The sequence below is a fragment of the Gopherus flavomarginatus genome, chromosome 7, assembly GCF_025201925.1.
Source record: "Gopherus flavomarginatus isolate rGopFla2 chromosome 7, rGopFla2.mat.asm, whole genome shotgun sequence".
Lineage (NCBI taxonomy): Eukaryota > Metazoa > Chordata > Testudines > Testudinidae > Gopherus > Gopherus flavomarginatus.
Window position 1 is genome coordinate 43,963,914 of NC_066623.1, and position 17,305 is coordinate 43,981,218.

The 17,305-nt window shown below is 51.0% G+C and overlaps 1 protein-coding gene, 1 long non-coding RNA gene and 1 other non-coding gene across 3 annotated transcripts in view; 2 read left to right on the forward strand and 1 right to left on the reverse strand.

The window, feature by feature from the left end:
- The window catches only part of LOC127055901 (zinc finger protein 558-like), a 508,571-nt gene that overhangs the window by 300,465 nt on the left and 190,801 nt on the right, over positions 1 to 17,305 (reverse strand). The window lies entirely within an intron of this gene.
- LOC127055929 (uncharacterized) overlaps positions 1 to 17,305 on the forward strand; it is a 308,434-nt gene that overhangs the window by 119,894 nt on the left and 171,235 nt on the right. The window lies entirely within an intron of this gene.
- Positions 12,127 to 12,200, forward strand: TRNAK-CUU (transfer RNA lysine (anticodon CUU)). The gene has a single exon. It is a non-coding gene; the product is annotated as a tRNA-Lys (tRNA).

Below are 17,305 nucleotides of genomic sequence, written 5' to 3' on the forward strand. Positions count from 1 at the left end.
GCCCCACCCCTGGGACCCCTAACCTTTGCTCCCTGGGCCACATCCCTGGGGCATCTAACCCTAGCTATAGGGACATACCCAAGGGGTCCCAAACCATAACTCCAGAGGCCCTACACGTGGGGCCCCTAACACTAGCTCCAGAGTCCCTACCTGTGGGACCCCTAACCCTAGCTCCAGGTGCACTACCCCTGGGGCCCCTAACGCTAGCTCCAGGGGCTATACCCATGGGGTCCCTAATCCTAAATCCAGGGGTCCCATCAGTGGAGCCCCTAACAGTAATTCCAAGTGCCCCATACCTGGGGCCACTACCCCTAGCTCCAGGGGCCCTACCCATGGGGCCCGTAAACCTAGCTCCAGGGGCCTTACACGTGAAGCCCCTAACCATAGCTCAAGAGGCCCTAACTCTGTGGCCCCTAACCCTAACTCCAGGGGCCTTACCTGTAGGGCCCCTATCCCTATGTGCAAGGGCCCTTCAATCTGGAGCCCCTATCCTTAGCTGCAGGGGCCCTACCAGTCAGGCCACTAACGCTATCTCCAGAGGCCCTTCACGTGGGACCCCTAACACAAACTCCAGGGGTCCTACCGCTTAGGGCCCTAAACCTAGCTGCAGGTGTCATACTCATGGTGCCCCTAAACTTAGCTCCAGGTGCCCCATCCCTGGGGCCCCTAACCCTAGCTTTAGGGACCCTGCTCGTAGGGCCCCAAACTATAGCTCCAGGGGCCCGACCCATTGGGATCCTAACCCAGCTCCAGAGGCCCTACCCTTTCCTGGCTGGACATGTGCGAAGGATAAAACATACATCCTAAATGAAACAGTCTGACTTTTTATTATGGAGAAAAAACAAGTTTTAAAACGTTTATATGTTGGAGGACTTGGCCATACAGTATCTGAGGCTGAACTGCAGGAAAGATTCAGCAAGTTTGGAAATGTTACAGATGCGGAAATTGTTATCAGGAAAGATGACCAGGGGAACACTATGAAGACTTTTGCTTATATCAACATTAGCATTTCTGAAGCAGATCTTAAAAGATGTATATCTGTTTTAAATAAACCTCTCAACCCAGCTACAGGGCTCTACCCCTGGGGCCCCTAACCCTAGCTACCGGGGCCCTACCCATTGGGCTGCTAACCCTAACTCCTTAGACCCTACCTGTGAGGCCCCTAACCCTAGCTCCAGGGGCCCTAACCGTAAGGTCTCTAACACTTGCTCCCGGGGCCCTACCACTGGGGCCCCTAACCCTAGCTCCAGGGACTCCTTCCCTGGGGCCCCTAACTCTAGCTCCAGGGGCCCAACCCGTGGGGCCCCTAACCCTCGCTCCAGGGGCCCTACCAGTGGGACCTCTAACCCTAACTGCAGGGCCCCTACCTGTGGGCCGCTAACCCTAGTTCCAGAGGCCTTACCCGTGAGACCCCTAACCCTAGCTCCAGGGGCCCTACCACTGAGGCTCATATCCCCAGCTCCATAGGATCTACTCCTAGGGCTCCTAACCCTAGCTCCAGGGATCCTACCCATGGGACCCCTAAAGGAAACTCCAGGGGCTCTAACCCTTGGGGCCCTAACCCTACCTCCAGGGGCCCCATCCCTGGTTTCCCTAACCCAGCTCTAGGGGCCCTACTCGTGGGGCTTCTTCCCCTAGCTCCAGGGGCCCTACCCGTGGTTCCTCTAACCCTAGCTCCAAGGGCTCTACCCGTGGGACCTTACCCTAGCTCCAGGGGCCGTCCTCGTGGTGCCCCTAACACTAGGTCCAGAGGTCCCACCCCTTGGAACGCTAACCCTAGCTCCAGGGGCCCTACATGTGGGAATCATAATCCTAGTTCCAATGGCCCTACCTATGGGACCCTAACCTTAGCTCCCGGGGCCCTACCCCTTGGGTCCGTTATCAAAGATCCAGGGGCCCTACCCCTTGCGCCACTAACCCTATCTCCAGGGGCCCTCTCCGTGGGGCCCCTAACCCAAGCTTCAGGGACCCGACCCCTGCATCCCCTAACCCTAGCTCCAGGGGCCCCATACCTGGGGCTCCTAACCCTAGTTCCAAGGGCCCTACCCGTGGGGTCCCTAACACTTGCTCCAGGAACCCTGCCCGTAGGGCCCTTACCTTAGCTAAAGAGGCCCTACCCGTGGGTCCTTAGCCCTAGCTCCAGAGACCCCACCCCCTGGAAACCCAAACACTAGCTCCAGGGTCCCCACACACGCGCACACTAACCCTAGCTCAAGGGTCAAGTCCCTGGGGCCCCAAATCCAATCACCAAGGGCCTTAGCCATGCGCCCACTAACGCTAGCTACAGGGGCTGTACGCGTGGAACCACTAACCCAATTTCCAGGGGTCCTACCAATGGGACCCCTGTCCCTAGTTCCAGTGTCCCAACCCATGGGACCCCTAACCCTAGGTCCATGGGCTCTACCCCTGGGGCCCCTAACCGTAGCTCCAGGCACCCCACCACTAGGACCCCTATCCCTAGGTCCATTGCCCACCCCTTGGACTCCTAACCCTAGCACCATGAGCCCCAGCCCTGGGGCCCCTAATCCAAACTCTAGGGTCCCTTCCTGTGGGGCCCCTAACCCTAGCTCCAGAGGCCCTACCCATGCGACCACTAACCCTAGCTACAGGGGCCTTACCCCTGTGTCCCCTAACCCTAGCTCCAGATGCCATATGTGTGGGCCCCTAACCCTAGCTCCAGGGGCCTGACTTCCAGTACCCCTAACCCTAGCTCCAAGGGCCCCGTCCCTATGGCTTCTAACTCTAGCTCCAGGGGCCCAACCCATGGGGATCTAACCCTAGCTACAGAGTCCTTACCCGTGGGACCCCCAAACCTAGCTCCAGGGGCCCTACCATTGGGGCCCCTAACCCTAGCTGCAGGGGCCATACCCGTCGGGCCCCTAAACCTATCTCCAGGCGCCCCACCCCGGGACCCTTTACCCTAGCTTCAGGGGCCCCATCCCTGGGGCCCTTAACCCTAGTTCCAGGGGCCCTACCCATGGGGCTCCTATCCCTAGCTTCAGGGACCCCACCCGTTGGGCCCCTAACCCTAGCTCCAAAGGCCCTACTTTTGTGACCCCTATCCCTAGCTCCAGGGAGCATACCCCTTGGGCCCCCAGTCCTAGCTCCAGGAACCGTACTCGTGGGGCCCCTATCCCTAGGGTTAGGCCTGAATAAAGATATTGCAGACAAAACCAGGTATGCCAACCTGACCAAAGTCAGGCTAACAGATGTTTTTGGGTAATTCCTGAGTGGAAAACACTGAGAAGCAGCAGCATGTCTCACAAGCGCTGGGAAAAAGTGAGATAAGTGAGAAGCTGCATTCCTGGCATAGTACCAGATGTGCTGTGTTAGGGCAGCTCCTTCGAAGAACTGATAAGAGCCCTAGTTTCCCAGCCTCCTTGTTTTCACTCCCTGGTTTTGTTCATTGTTTGTTTTTAACTCCCCTACATTTCTAACTTTAGGTATGTATGTATACTAAAGGTGTCTAGTTTCTAGTTTCAGAGGGTAGCCGTGTTAGTATGGATCTGTAAAAGCAGCAAAGGATCCTGTGGCACCTTATAGACTAACAGACGTTTTGGAGCATGAGCTTTCGTGGGTGAATACCCACTTCCTCAGATGCATGTAATGGAAATATCCAGGGGCAGGTATACATATGTGTGCTAGCAAGCAAGCTAGAGATAACGAGGTCAGTTCAATCAGGGAGGATGAGGCCCTGTTCTAGCAGTTGAGGTGTGAAAACCAAGAGAGGAGAAACTGGTTCTGTAATTGGCAAGCCATTCACAGTCTTTGTTCAATCCTGAGCTGATGGTGTCAAATTTACAGATGAACTGAAGCTCAGCAGTTTCTCTTTGAAGTCTGGTCCTGAAGTTTTTTTGCTGCAGGATGGCCACCTTAAGGTCTGCTATAGTGTGGCCAGGGAGGTTGAAGTGCTCTCCTACAGGTTTTTGTATATTGCCATTCCTAATGTCTGACTTGTGTCCATTTATCCTTTTCCGTAGAGACTGTCCAGTTTGGCCGATGTACATAGCAGAGGGGTATTGCTGGCATATGATGGCGTATATTACATTGGTGGATGTGCAGGTGAATGAACCAGTGATGGTGTGGCTGATCTGGTTAGGTCCTGTGATGGTGTCGCTGGTGTAGATATGTGGGCAGAGTTGGCATCGAGGTTTGTTGCATGGATTGGTTCCTGAGCTAGAGTTATTATGGTGTGGTGTGCAGTTACTGGTGAGAATATGTTTCAGGTTGGCAGGTTGTCTGTGGGCAAGGATTGGTCTGCCACCCAAGGCCTGTGAAAGTATGGGATCATTGTCCAGGATGGGTTGTAGATCCTTGATGATGCGTTGGAGGGGTTTTAGCGGGGGCTGTATGTGATGGCCAGTGGAGTCCTGTTGGTTTCTCTCTTGGGTTTGTCTTGCAGTAGGAGGCTTCTGGGTACACGTCTGGCTCTGTTGATCTGTTTCCTTATTTCCTCGTGTGGGTATTGTAGTTTTGAGAATGCTTGGTGGAGATTTTGTAGGTGTTGGTCTCTGTCTGAGGGGTCAGAGCAGATGCGGTTGTACCTCAGTGCTTGGCTGTAGACAATGGATCGTGTGATGTGCCCGGGATGGAAGCTGGAGGCATGAAGGTAGGCATAGCGGTCGGTGGGTTTTCGATATAGGGTGGTGTTAATGTGACCATCACTTATTTGCACCGTGGTGTCAAGAAAGTGGACCTCCCGTGTAGATTGATCCAGGCTGAGGTTGATGGTGGGGTGGAAGCTGTTGAAATCATGGTGGAATTTTTCCAGAGTCTCCTTCCCATGGGTCCAGATGATGAAGATGTCATCAATGTAGCGTAGATAGAGAAGGGGTGTGAGTGGACGAGAGCTGAGGAAGCGTTGTTCCAGGTCGGCCATGAAGATATTGGCATATTGTGGGGCCATGCGGGTGCCCATAGCAGTGCCACTGATCTGGAGATATATATTGTCATCAAATTTGAAATAGTTGTGTGTAAGTATAAAGGCACAGAGCTCAGCAGCCAGTTGTGCTGTGGCATCATCAGGGATAGTGTTTCTGACAGCTTGTATTCCATCTGTGTGTGGGATGTTTGTGTAGAGAGCCTCTACATCCATGGTGGCTAGGATGGTGTTTTCTGGGAGGTCACCAATGCATTGTAGTTTCCTCAGGAAATCAGTGGTGTCGCGGAGATAGCTGGGAGTGCTGGTGGCATAGGGTCTGAGTAGAGAGTCCATATATCCAGACAGTCCTTCAGTGAGAGTGCCAATGCCCGAGATGATGGGGCGTCCAGGATTGCCGGGTTTGTGGATCTTGGGTAGTAGATAAAATAACCCTGGTCGGGGCTCTAGGGGTATGTTGATTTCTTCTGGTGTTAGTGTAGGGAGTGTCCTGAGTAGATGCTGTAGTTTCTTAGTGTATTCCTCAGTGGGATCTGAGGGAAATGGCCTGTAGAATTTGGTATTGGAGAGTTGTCTGGCCACTTCCCTCAGATCCCACTGAGGAATACACTAAGAAACTACAGCATCTACTCAGGACACTCCCTACACTAACACCAGAAGAAATCAACATACCCCTAGAGCCCCGACCAGGGTTATTCTATCTACTACCCAAGATCCACAAACCCGGCAATCCTGGACGCCCCATCATCTCGGGCATTGGCACTCTCTCTGAAGGACTGTCTGGATATATGGACTCTCTACTCAGACCCTATGCCACCAGCACTCCCAGCTATCTCCGCGACACCACTGATTTCCTGAGGAAACTACAATGCATTGGTGACCTCCCAGAAAACACCATCCTAGCCACCATGGATGTAGAGGCTCTCTACACAAACATCCCACACACAGATGGAATACAAGCTGTCAGAAACACTATCCCTGATGATGCCACAGCACAACTGGCTGCTGAGCTCTGTGCCTTTATACTTACACACAACTATTTCAAATTTGATGACAATATATATCTCCAGATCAGTGGCACTGCTATGGGCACCCGCATGGCCCCACAATATGCCAATATCTTCATGGCCGACCTGGAACAACGCTTCCTCAGCTCTCGTCCACTCACACCCCTTCTCTATCTACGCTACATTGATGACATCTTCATCATCTGGACCCATGGGAAGGAGACTCTGGAAAAATTCCACCATGATTTCAACAGCTTCCACCCCACCATCAACCTCAGCCTGGATCAATCTACACGGGAGGTCCACTTTCTTGACACCACGGTGCAAATAAGTGATGGTCACATTAACACCACCCTATATCGAAAACCCACCGACCGCTATGCCTACCTTCATGCCTCCAGCTTCCATCCCGGGCACATCACACGATCCATTGTCTACAGCCAAGCACTGAGGTACAACCGCATCTGCTCTGACCCCTCAGACAGAGACCAACACCTACAAAATCTCCACCAAGCATTCTCAAAACTACAATACCCACACGAGGAAATAAGGAAACAGATCAACAGAGCCAGACGTGTACCCAGAAGCCTCCTACTGCAAGACAAACCCAAGAGAGAAACCAACAGGACTCCACTGGCCATCACATACAGCCCCCAGCTAAAACCCCTCCAACGCATCATCAAGGATCTACAACCCATCCTGGACAATGATCCCACACTTTCACAGGCCTTGGGTGGCAGACCAATCCTTGCCCACAGACAACCTGCCAACCTGAAACATATTCTCACCAGTAACTGCACACCACACCATAATAACTCTAGCTCAGGAACCAATCCATGCAACAAACCTCGATGCCAACTCTGCCCACATATCTACACCAGCGACACCATCACAGGACCTAACCAGATCAGCCACACCATCACTGGTTCATTCACCTGCACATCCACCAATGTAATATACGCCATCATATGCCAGCAATGCCCCTCTGCTATGTACATCGGCCAAACTGGACAGTCTCTACGGAAAAGGATAAATGGACACAAGTCAGACATTAGGAATGGCAATATACAAAAACCTGTAGGAGAGCACTTCAACCTCCCTGGCCACACTATAGCAGACCTTAAGGTGGCCATCCTGCAGCAAAAAAACTTCAGGACCAGACTTCAAAGAGAAACTGCTGAGCTTCAGTTCATCTGTAAATTTGACACCATCAGCTCAGGATTGAACAAAGACTGTGAATGGCTTGCCAATTACAGAACCAGTTTCTCCTCTCTTGGTTTTCACACCTCAACTGCTAGAACAGGGCCTCATCCTCCCTGATTGAACTGACCTCGTTATCTCTAGCTTGCTTGCTAGCACACATATATATACCTGCCCCTGGATATTTCCATTACATGCATCTGAGGAAGTGGGTATTCACCCACGAAAGCTCATGCTCCAAAACGTCTGTTAGTCTATAAGGTGCCACAGGATCCTTTGCTGCTTTTAGTTTCTAGTTGTTAAAAGAAGGGAGTGGGTTGCTCCAGTGAATAATTTATGACGCGACAGAACTGTCTATATAGGCTTATACTAAGATTTAAAGAGCGGGCTGGTTCTCTCGGGAGACGAGCTGCTCTATATTGATGCGTGCACTTGTCAATAAAGAGCTTTTGATCGGACGTTGCTGGTGTTGCCTGTCTCTTTCGCGGTCAGACAGCTAACTTTGCCATCTGGGGGTTAGAGTCCCTGACACTAGGTCCAGGGGCTCTATCCCTGGGGCCCCTGACCCTATCTCCAGGGGCCCTACCCGTGGGGACCCTAACCCTAGTTCTATGGGACCTCCCCATGGGGCCCCTAGCCTTAGCTCCATGGGCCCTACCCGTGGGGACCTTAACCCTAGCTCCAGGAGCCCCATCCTTGGGGCCCCTAAATCTAGCTCCTGAGCTCATCCCCGTGGGGCACCTAACCCTAGCTCCAGAGGCCCTTCCCTTAGGATCCCTAACCCAAGCTTCAGGGGCCTTACCCCTGGGGTGCCTAACCCTACCTTCAGGGGCCCTACCCGTGGGGCCTCTAACCCTAGTTCCAGGGGCCCCATTCCTGGAACCCCTATCCCTAGCTCCATGGGCCCCATCTCTGGGGCTCCAAACCCTAGCTGCATGGGCCCTACCCCTGGGTCCCCTAACTCTAGCTTCAGGGGCCCTACCAGTGGGACCCCTAACCCTAGTTCCATGGGTCCCACCCCTTGGACCCCTAACCCTTGCTCCAGAGGCCCCATTGCTGGGGATCCAAACCCTTGCTCAAGGTGCCCTGCCCATGGGGCCGCTAACCCTAGCTCCAGGGACCCCACCCCTAGACACCCGAACACTAGCTGCAGGCACCCCACCCCTGGGACCCCCAACCCTTGCTCCTGTGGCCCCGTCCCTGGGGCTCCTAGCCCTAGCTCAAGGGTCCCTACATGTGGGAACCCTAACCCTAGCTCCAACGGCCCTTCCCGTGGGGCCCCTAACCCTAGCTCCAAGGTCCCTTCTCGTGGGACCCTTAACCCTATCTGCAGGCCCTGTACCCCTGGGTCCCCTAACCCTAGCTTCAGAGGCCCTACCCATGGGGCCCTTTACCATAGGTCAAGGGGCCCTATGCATGGGTCCCCCAACCCTAGCTCAAGGGGCCCTATCTCTGGGGCCCCTAAACCTAGCTCCAGGGGCCCTGCCCGTTGGACCCCTTTGCCTAGCTCCAGGGTCCCTTGAAACACTTGGGAAAATGTGTTTGACTGTTCAGGCATTGGGAGCTCAGCGAAGAATGCAAATGCTTTTCAAAGACTGCGGGGACTGTGGGATCGCTGGAGTCCTCAGTCTTCCCTCCCTCCCTCCATGAACGTCCATTTGATTCTTTGGCTTTCCGTTACGCTTGTCACGCAGCACTGTGCTGAGTCCCGGCTGTGGACTCTGTCTATCATAGCCTGGAGATTTTTTCAAATGCTTTGTCATTTCGTCTTCTGTAACGGAGCTCTGATAGAACAGATTTGTCTCTCCATACAGCGATCAGATCCAGTACCTCCCAGACGGTCCACGCTGGAGCTCGTTTTGGGTTTGGGACTGCATCGCCACCTGTGCTGATCAGAGCTCCATGCTGGGCAAACAGGAAATGAAATTCAAAATTCGCGGGGCTTTTCCTGTTTACCTGGCCAGTGCATCCTAGTTCAGATTGCTTTCCAGAGCGGTCACAAGGGTGCACTGTGGGATACTGCCCGGAGGCCAATACTATTGAATTGCGGCCACACTAACCCTAATCCAACATGGCAATACCGATTTCCGCGCTACTCCCCTCGTCGGGGAGGAGTACAGATACCGGTATTAAGAACCCTTTTATATCGATATAAAGGGCTTCATTGTGTGGACGGGTGCAGAGTTAATTCGTTTTAATGCTGTTAAATTCGGTTTAAATGCATAGTGTAGACGAGGCCTAAGAAAGCGGCTGTTTGACCTACAAACAACGACAAAGTAAAACCTGCAAGAGCAGCCTTTCAGTTCAGAGGCCTGATAATAAGATGTTACTAACAACTGATGAAAGAGTTACAAACGACTCAAAACCATACTCAGAACAAACCAAATAGGAACACAGACAACACCATTTTTCTTCACTGCTCTTCAACCACGATATTCTCCCAATAGGGAGGTCCACCGCTCCTGGGGGTTCAGTGCCACAGTAACAAGGTGATGTGTGCAAGGGATGGAGGAAGCTGCTATTCCATCTCCCTAGTCCAAAAATCAGTTTAATAGCTAGTCCTGAGATAGAGGAAGTATCAGTTATTAAAGTCATAAGAACTAATTTAACATTGTGATTCCAGCCAATGTTAAAATGATATAACATTCAGGTTAATAGAAACATTTCTAGTCCTCTGCATAGAACGCTCAAATGATGCAAAAATAGCAAGTTTGCTTTAAAAAGTCATAAAAGGGGTGTCATCCAGAATCTGACACTTGGTGAAACGTAAGTCTAGAACACACAACCAGTTTGGGGATTGTGCTCTGCTTCTTCATAATCTGCCCTGAGGTTGCCACTCACAGTCACAAGCTGCTCCAGATGGCTGGGCCCTCTCATGGATCAGTAACTGGTTAGCAGCTTGGAAAGAAAGAGTAGGACTAAATAGTCGTTTTTGCAGTGGAAAGAGGTAAATAAGAGGCTTCCAAAGTATGAGACAAGGCTACAGACATTAGGGCTGGTCAGTTTAGACAAGACCGTAGAGCACCAGTTCTCAACCAGGTGTCTGCCAAAAGAAACCAGGCTTGACCCACATCCCCAAGCCACCAAGCCTACCTGCCTGCATTGAAGGGGGAGAGAAAGGGCACAACAAAAAACTGCAGCATCAATGCAGAAGAGAGAACTCTTCCCCTATCATTATCAGTAAGGGTTGCCTCACAGCCACTGATTCCCTGAACAGAAATAGCAAAAGTCTAACCACAATTCTACTTCCTTTCCACTACAAGAAATAATGGGTGGGAGCTGCTCTCTTGAGACTGTCCTGCTGCTGTCCAGGCACATGGCAGACAGAGCTGGGCCCGCAAGCCGAGGGTTTTGATCGCTTGAAGGCCCAGAGGGAAAAGAGACAAGTGCTCGTGTATCAGAGAATGGCTTTGATCCATTGACCTCTGGGTTATGGGCCCAGCACGCGTCCGCTGCACCACTCTGCTGGCTCTTTACTCCCACTGCTACCCAGCCACCTCTATCTGGATTAGTGCCTTACGAGCTCTCACGCTGGCAGGCATATGCGCCGGCTGCTAGGCAGCTGCCCTGGTCACAGGCTTTTACAGATTCTACAGGGTAAAAAGGATCTATTTGGGGTTTGGACCCCATTGGGAGCTGGGTAGCTGAGTGATGGAGACGGGAGTACTGCTTAAACTGTTTTCAATTAAGCCTTCAGCTCGTGGGGGATGAGGTTCAGCCTTTGATCCGTGTCTGCAGCAGGCAAGCGCCTCTGGCTCAATCGGTGCCCACCCTGCCCCCACTGTATTAGCAGACTAAAACCTGGAGCAAAGGCACACGCCTTGCAAGGGAACAGGAGCCGGGATCTCGAACAAATGTCAACATTTTAGTAAGATGACGTTCAAAGAAGAAAAAGGTGTACGGTACAGCATTTAGGTGTAGAAGTTTCTGGTGATCATGGAACAATGTACAGATTACCCAGGGGGTGCGAAGTTCGGTTTAAGATCGGGTGGCGTAAGGAATACAGAATCTGCAATAGCCCTGACTGGGGGTAAAAGGTTAACGTACAGACACTGAGTTTGGAGGGTATGTTATCCATGTGAGGGCTACGTTCAGGTGTGGAGTTTAAGAAGCAGGTACGACAATGAGAATGGATTCACCCGCGTTTGGTGAGTTTTAACATTCAGTGTTTTTTAATCTTTGCCACAATCTAGTTTAAGCAGGGTCGGTATGAACTCTACCCTGCCATCTGTTGGTGATCTGTTGTAAAGGCCTTTTGGGGCTGATGTCATTTGCATGGTTACACCCACCCCAGATTGCATGAGGGGAGTGCTTGTCCAAATGGTCATTTCAGCTGCTGTGGGATCCCCCATCTCTTTGTTATTGGGGCAGGATTAATCAAGTGTATTTTCCTGTTTAGTTTGGATCAAGGAGAGAGTAACTGTACCCGGCATTTGAGGCCTGAGAGCTTGCCCCTCGCTTGGAAAGGACTCATCATTAAGGGGTATGGGTTCCAAACCACCCCCTCTTCCCCAAGTGTGTGGGAAATAGAAATAGATGTTTGTTCTTGGTCTGATTGATTTTGTGTCGGGAGTCTAAAGACAGAGGTATTTTTGAATATCTTTAGAATTGTTGTTAGTACTGAAGTTCCTCATCTTAAAGTTATGCTATTAGATTTCTTCTACAGTATATTTTGGTGCTGAAAGGTAAAAGGTTGCTCTGCGTGTGCTGTTATGGAGTGAAGTAACAAAGGTTGGTTGCAGAGAGGGTGCATGTGCCACCCGTGCTATGGTCCCAGAGTCCAGAATTTGCATAAACTCACCCCCTTACCTGTGACTAACAAGCTTGCCCTGCTAACTCTTCCAGCAAAACAGGCCAAAGAAAGTGTATGCAAGCCCTGTACCTCAGCCTCAGTACTATTTTCGGTTCCTTCCCACAGATCTTTCACTCCGCACCAGTCCAGTTCCTTGCTGTTGCTTGTCCAACCACTGCATGCATGTGCTAGACCGGACCCTGAGCTGATTCCTGACTGTTGTGCTCCATACAGCCTGGCCTGTCTGTGTCTCTGTGGTGCAATGGGTCAGCACGTTTGGCTCTTAACTGAAAGGATGGTGGTTCAAGCCCACCCAGGGACAGTGATAAGCCTATGCTACTTCCTTGCTTTCCTGCAGGCAGGGCCGGCTTTAGGCCAATTCAACCAATTCCCCTGAATCGGGCCCCGCACCCAAGCCCTGCTGGTGCACTGTTCTAGGGTGGCCCAGCTTCCCCAGGGGGCAATTTAAAGGGCCTGGGGCTCCCAGCAGGGACTGGAGCCTCAGGCTGTTTAAATTGCCACCAGAGCCCCACTGCTGGAGACTTGGGGGCTATTTAAAAAGTCTGGGGCTCCCCTTGCTTCTACCGCCCCGGCCCTTTAAATAGCCCCTGAGCCCTGCGCTGCTGCTGCTACCTTGGTGGAGGAGGGGGCACTTACCGTACAGGGTAGGCTGTACCCCCTGTACCCGCACCCCTGCCCACAGCCAGCCCCTGCTGCACCCCCTGCCCTGCCTGCACCAGCCCCGCACTCCGTGCCCTGTCTCCAGTCAAGCCTTGCCGCACTCCCCTGCCTTAAGCCAGCCAGTCCCACACTCCTCTGTCTCCAGGCCTGCCAACCCCTGTGCACTCCCCTGAGGCCCTGCCTGAAGCCAACCAGCCCACTCCACCCCACATCCCCCTGCCTGCTGCCAGCCCCTGTCAGCAGCCTGTCCCACACACCCTGCCCTGCCTGCAGCCAGCCCATTTGCAGCCAGTCCTGCACCCCCTGTCCTGTCTGCAGCCAGCCCCGCATGCCTTGCCCTGCTTGCAGCCAGACCCTACCTCCAGTCAGCCCCTGCCCTGCCTCCAGTCAGCCCCATGTCCACTGGTGCCCTGCAGTTCCCAGGGCAGTAACCCTGCACACATGCTGCAATGAGAGGGGCAGTGAACATCTGTGACCCACACATGTGCACAGGGTGATCAGTCAGCAAGTGTGAAAAATTGGAACAGGGTGGGGGTAATAGGATCCTATATAAGCAAAAGACCCCCCAAATCGGGACTGTCTCTATAAAATCGGGACATCTGCTCACCCTAGCACACCCCCAGGGAGTGGCGGGGACCCACACATGTGAAACGGAGCTCATTTCTAGTTCAGGCCCATCTTTTTAAAAAAGAATTTTAGGTAGGGTAAACATACATCCGTATTTTCCTGGACATGTCCAGCTTTTTGGTTCTTAAATAGACCATCTAGGAAAAATTTTTAAAAATATGGATGTATGGTAACCCTATTGGTACAAAAAATACATACTGTGGCACATCCCTTAAATCAGAACTTTTTACAGGGAACCGGCTGCTAAGAAATGAAAGGCTTTTATTTACATGGTTTTTTTTTTCGTCTTCCCTGCCGGGGCCCCGCCGAATATGTTCGAATTGGGCCCCGCACTTCCTAAAGCTGGCCCTGCCTGCGGAGAGCCTCAAAGGTCCCATTTTGCTGCCTCTTGGCCTCAGTGCGTTCAGCTAGTGGCCCAAAGACCGCGCTGGATGTCATTCAGAAACCCATCTCCCAGCAGCTGTTCCAGAGGCTCAGGTTTAATCCTCAAGGCCGAGCACAAAAACTTTCAGCCAGGAACATTTCGCTCTCTCCCCGCCTCCGCCCAAGTGGCAAAGGAGAAGCAGACGAGACACGCCGGCTCAAAGACGCCTCCCTCCCACTTCCCTGTAGGCTGTGCAAAGCTCTTGGCCTGCCTCACGCCTTGTCAGGAAAGCGCGGCCATGCTGCTCACGCCTGAGTCACGTCCGCAGCCAGGCCTGCCCTGGCTGACGGTGTGCAGAGCCACGCCAGTCAATGGCAGTTTGAGTCAGGAGCCTAGGCTCTTTCCCCTGACAGCCACACACACAGCACTGCCTGGTGTCCCGAAAGCCTCCTTCCTGTTCCCCCGCAGCACACGCTGCCTGCCAGTGTGGGTGGGAAAAGGGGACCAGGAAGTATTGCAGCCTCATTCCAGGACAGGAAGCCCTCGCCATACCCAGGCCTGCCTCTTGCCTTCAGTCCAGGTAGCCTCATGGCCTAGGCTCTTGGTGCTCTGCTGGTCACTGCCTTGCTGGAAGGCCCTGAGGGAAAAGAAGCAAGCACACATGTAGCAGAGGATGGCTTTGATCCATTAATCTCTGGGTTATGGGCCCAGCACACTTTTGCTGCACCATTCTGCTGATTTTTCATGACCGCTGCCACTCAGTCACCACTATCTGGATTAGCACCTTATGCGCTCTCACGCTGGCAGGCAGATGCGCAGTCTGCTAGGCAGCTGTCCTGGTCACAGGATATTACAGCTTCTACAGGGTAAAAGGGATCTATTTGGGGTTTGGACCCCATTGGGAGCTGGATAGCTGAGTGCCAGAGACGGGAGCACTTCTTAAACTGTTTTCAGTTAAGCCTTCAGCTTCACCCTCACCTGAAAAGTACTCACCATTAAGGGGTATGGGTTCCAAATGCCAAAAGCATGTGGGAGGTAAGAATGGATGTTTAGCTGTCTGTGGTTGTATTAGTTGATTTCCTTTTTGCTGTTCCTGGTGTGTAAAGGCAGAGACATTTTTGAATCTCTTAAAATTGCTGTTAGTGCTACAGTCCCTCACCTTAAGCTTATGCTATTAGATTTTTTCTGTGATATATTCTGTTTCTGAAAGGTAAAAGGTCGCTCTGTGTGTGGCATTATGGAGTGAGGTAGCAAATGTTGGTTGCAGAAATGGGGCATGTGCCACAACAGTCCTGCTCCCCAGCTGCATTCCCTGAGTCCAACCAGCAAAATTTCCATGCAGTCAGAGTGGAAAAGAGCATTTTACCTAACTGTGAAGTTGCTTACAACTTTCAGTGTGGAAGTGAGATCAGCACCCCCCACTTTAAGTATATCTAAAATTTATACTTAACTATTAGTGATCTTAGGTCTGTAGCATAAAACTAAATTTGTACTACAATTATAAAAAGCTTTATTTTTAAACTAGAAAAGAAAAAAAGCCATAAAATCTGCAGTTGGAAACTTCAAAAAAAACCACAGTACTAAATTTAAATATTCATTTTCAAACTTTTTTATTTCACTATGCTTTGGAACCCATGTCCCTTGCCTAATGAGATATATGTAGGTTCGGGTGACTCCCAAAAGCATGAACTGCTAAGGACCGTTCTACTGTCCTTGATTCATATCACCAGGATAACTACACTTTATTACTCCTGCCCTAATAAGAAAGAGATTGGGGGTCTCACAGCAGCCGAAATGACCATTTGGACAAGCACCCCCATCATGCAATGCGAGGTGGGTGTGACCATGCACATCAGCAACAAAAGACTTTTACAACACATCACCAACAGATGTCAGGGTAGAGTTCATTCTGACCCTGCTTACATCCTCCCCACAACCAAGAATTGGTGCTCCTGGTAAATCACACTCCCTATTATATCAAATCATTGGTATTGAATGCTGAAGTCACAACTAGCAAAAGTAGCCACCCATCTCTGCCATGCAGCATCCAGCTTAGCCCTTGTTAACACATAAGTCAGTGGATTGTTCTCTGTCCATACCTGAAACTGAGCACCACACAAGTAGTCTCCAAAGTTCTCAGTGATGGCCCATTTCAAGCCCAAGAACTGCAGCTGGTGGATGGGATAGCAAGTTTCGCTATCAGACAGTCTTCAGCTGGCAAAGGTTACAGATTTACATTTGCCTTCCACTTCCTGGTACGAGACTGCTCCCAAACCCTCCAAACTGGCATCAGCATGCAGGATAAATGGCTTGTTTGAGTCAGCAGAGACTAGGACTGGCACATGAATCAGGCAAATAATGATTTCCCGTAAAGCTCTGTCACATCTCTCATCCCGCCATGTCTCAAATGGAGAGGAGAGGAGCCCCTCCCCTGTCCCAGCCCAAGAACACCAGATCTGTGCAGGTAAGATGTCTGTAGCCCAAACCAGCTGGAGCTGCTGGGGAGAGGAGTTCTCCCCTCAGCCCAGGCCCACTGGAGTTGCTATTGCAGTGGGGGAGAGATGTCTTTCATCTAGTTCTTAGATGCCCTGATAAGAGGGGGGTTGAGTTTTTTCTTCCCATCTACAGCTCAAACTTCTTTTTCCCCCACCACTTTCTGCTCTATCCTGATCTCCATCTTTCACCTCAATTCTCTTTTTCCTGGTCTTGTTCCAAAGCCCTGACAGCCCAATTCTCTGCCCTAACCCCGTGCCCTCTACTGCACCCTGAACCTCTCATTCTAACCCCACCCTAGAGCCTGCACTCCCAGGGCCAGTGCCCTCATCCACCTGCACTCCAACTCTCTGTCCCATGTACCCTGATTTAGGGTGTACTAATAATATTAATTTGGATAATATGATGAAAATTTAATTTATTAGCTTACATTTTATTTAATTTAATTGAGTTACAAAGTTACAGTTGCTTTACTGCTACTCAATAGATACATAAGGCATTATATGCAACAAAGTTTTGGTTAATGTCTCTTACCACACTTTCTTGATAACCTGGTGGTAAGAGACACAGAATCAGCCTTGCAGTTCAGGTTTCTCAATTCTTGAGTGAAAGATGCAGCGCTTAGAAAATGTTACTGTTACTTAGGGTTTACTTGACTAAGTTAAACTTAAAATCAAAACCTAATAAACAAAGAATAAAAACTTACGGAAATGGAGCTTAGCCTAGTTCCCTTGAAACTTAAAGTTTCAGAACAAGTACAGCCTACTACTAGTACATAGAGAGAGAGTGGAGGAAGTAAGTCAGAATGATAGAGTGAAGTGCTCTAGTGAGGTGGGCTACCTCTTTTATAGGGCACAAGCACCGGAAATCCTTCCTCCTATGTCCAAATTTCATTCCTCACCCACAAAACGTTAGGGTACGCTTACTTCACAGGCTAGTATGTTTGTGCATGTTGATGACATGTACATATGCACATAAGTTCCCTTGTGTTGTACCTGTTAAGTCTGTGGGTAGAATACTGAAAAAAAAAACCCGATACCATTCTCCATTGTCGATTGGTCTAAGTAAAGGTCTTAGACAGGCGTGAGTACTTATCTATTTAAGTAACAAGATACAGGTCAACTTTGCTTTCTTAGTAAAAGGTCACAATATAGATATGCTAACCTTGCCTTAGCTTAACATACAGGATATGGCCTGTAGGGTCTCGTAAGTCATGTGCCCCAGCCTCCTAATCATTTCTATTGCCCGCCACTGGACCCTCT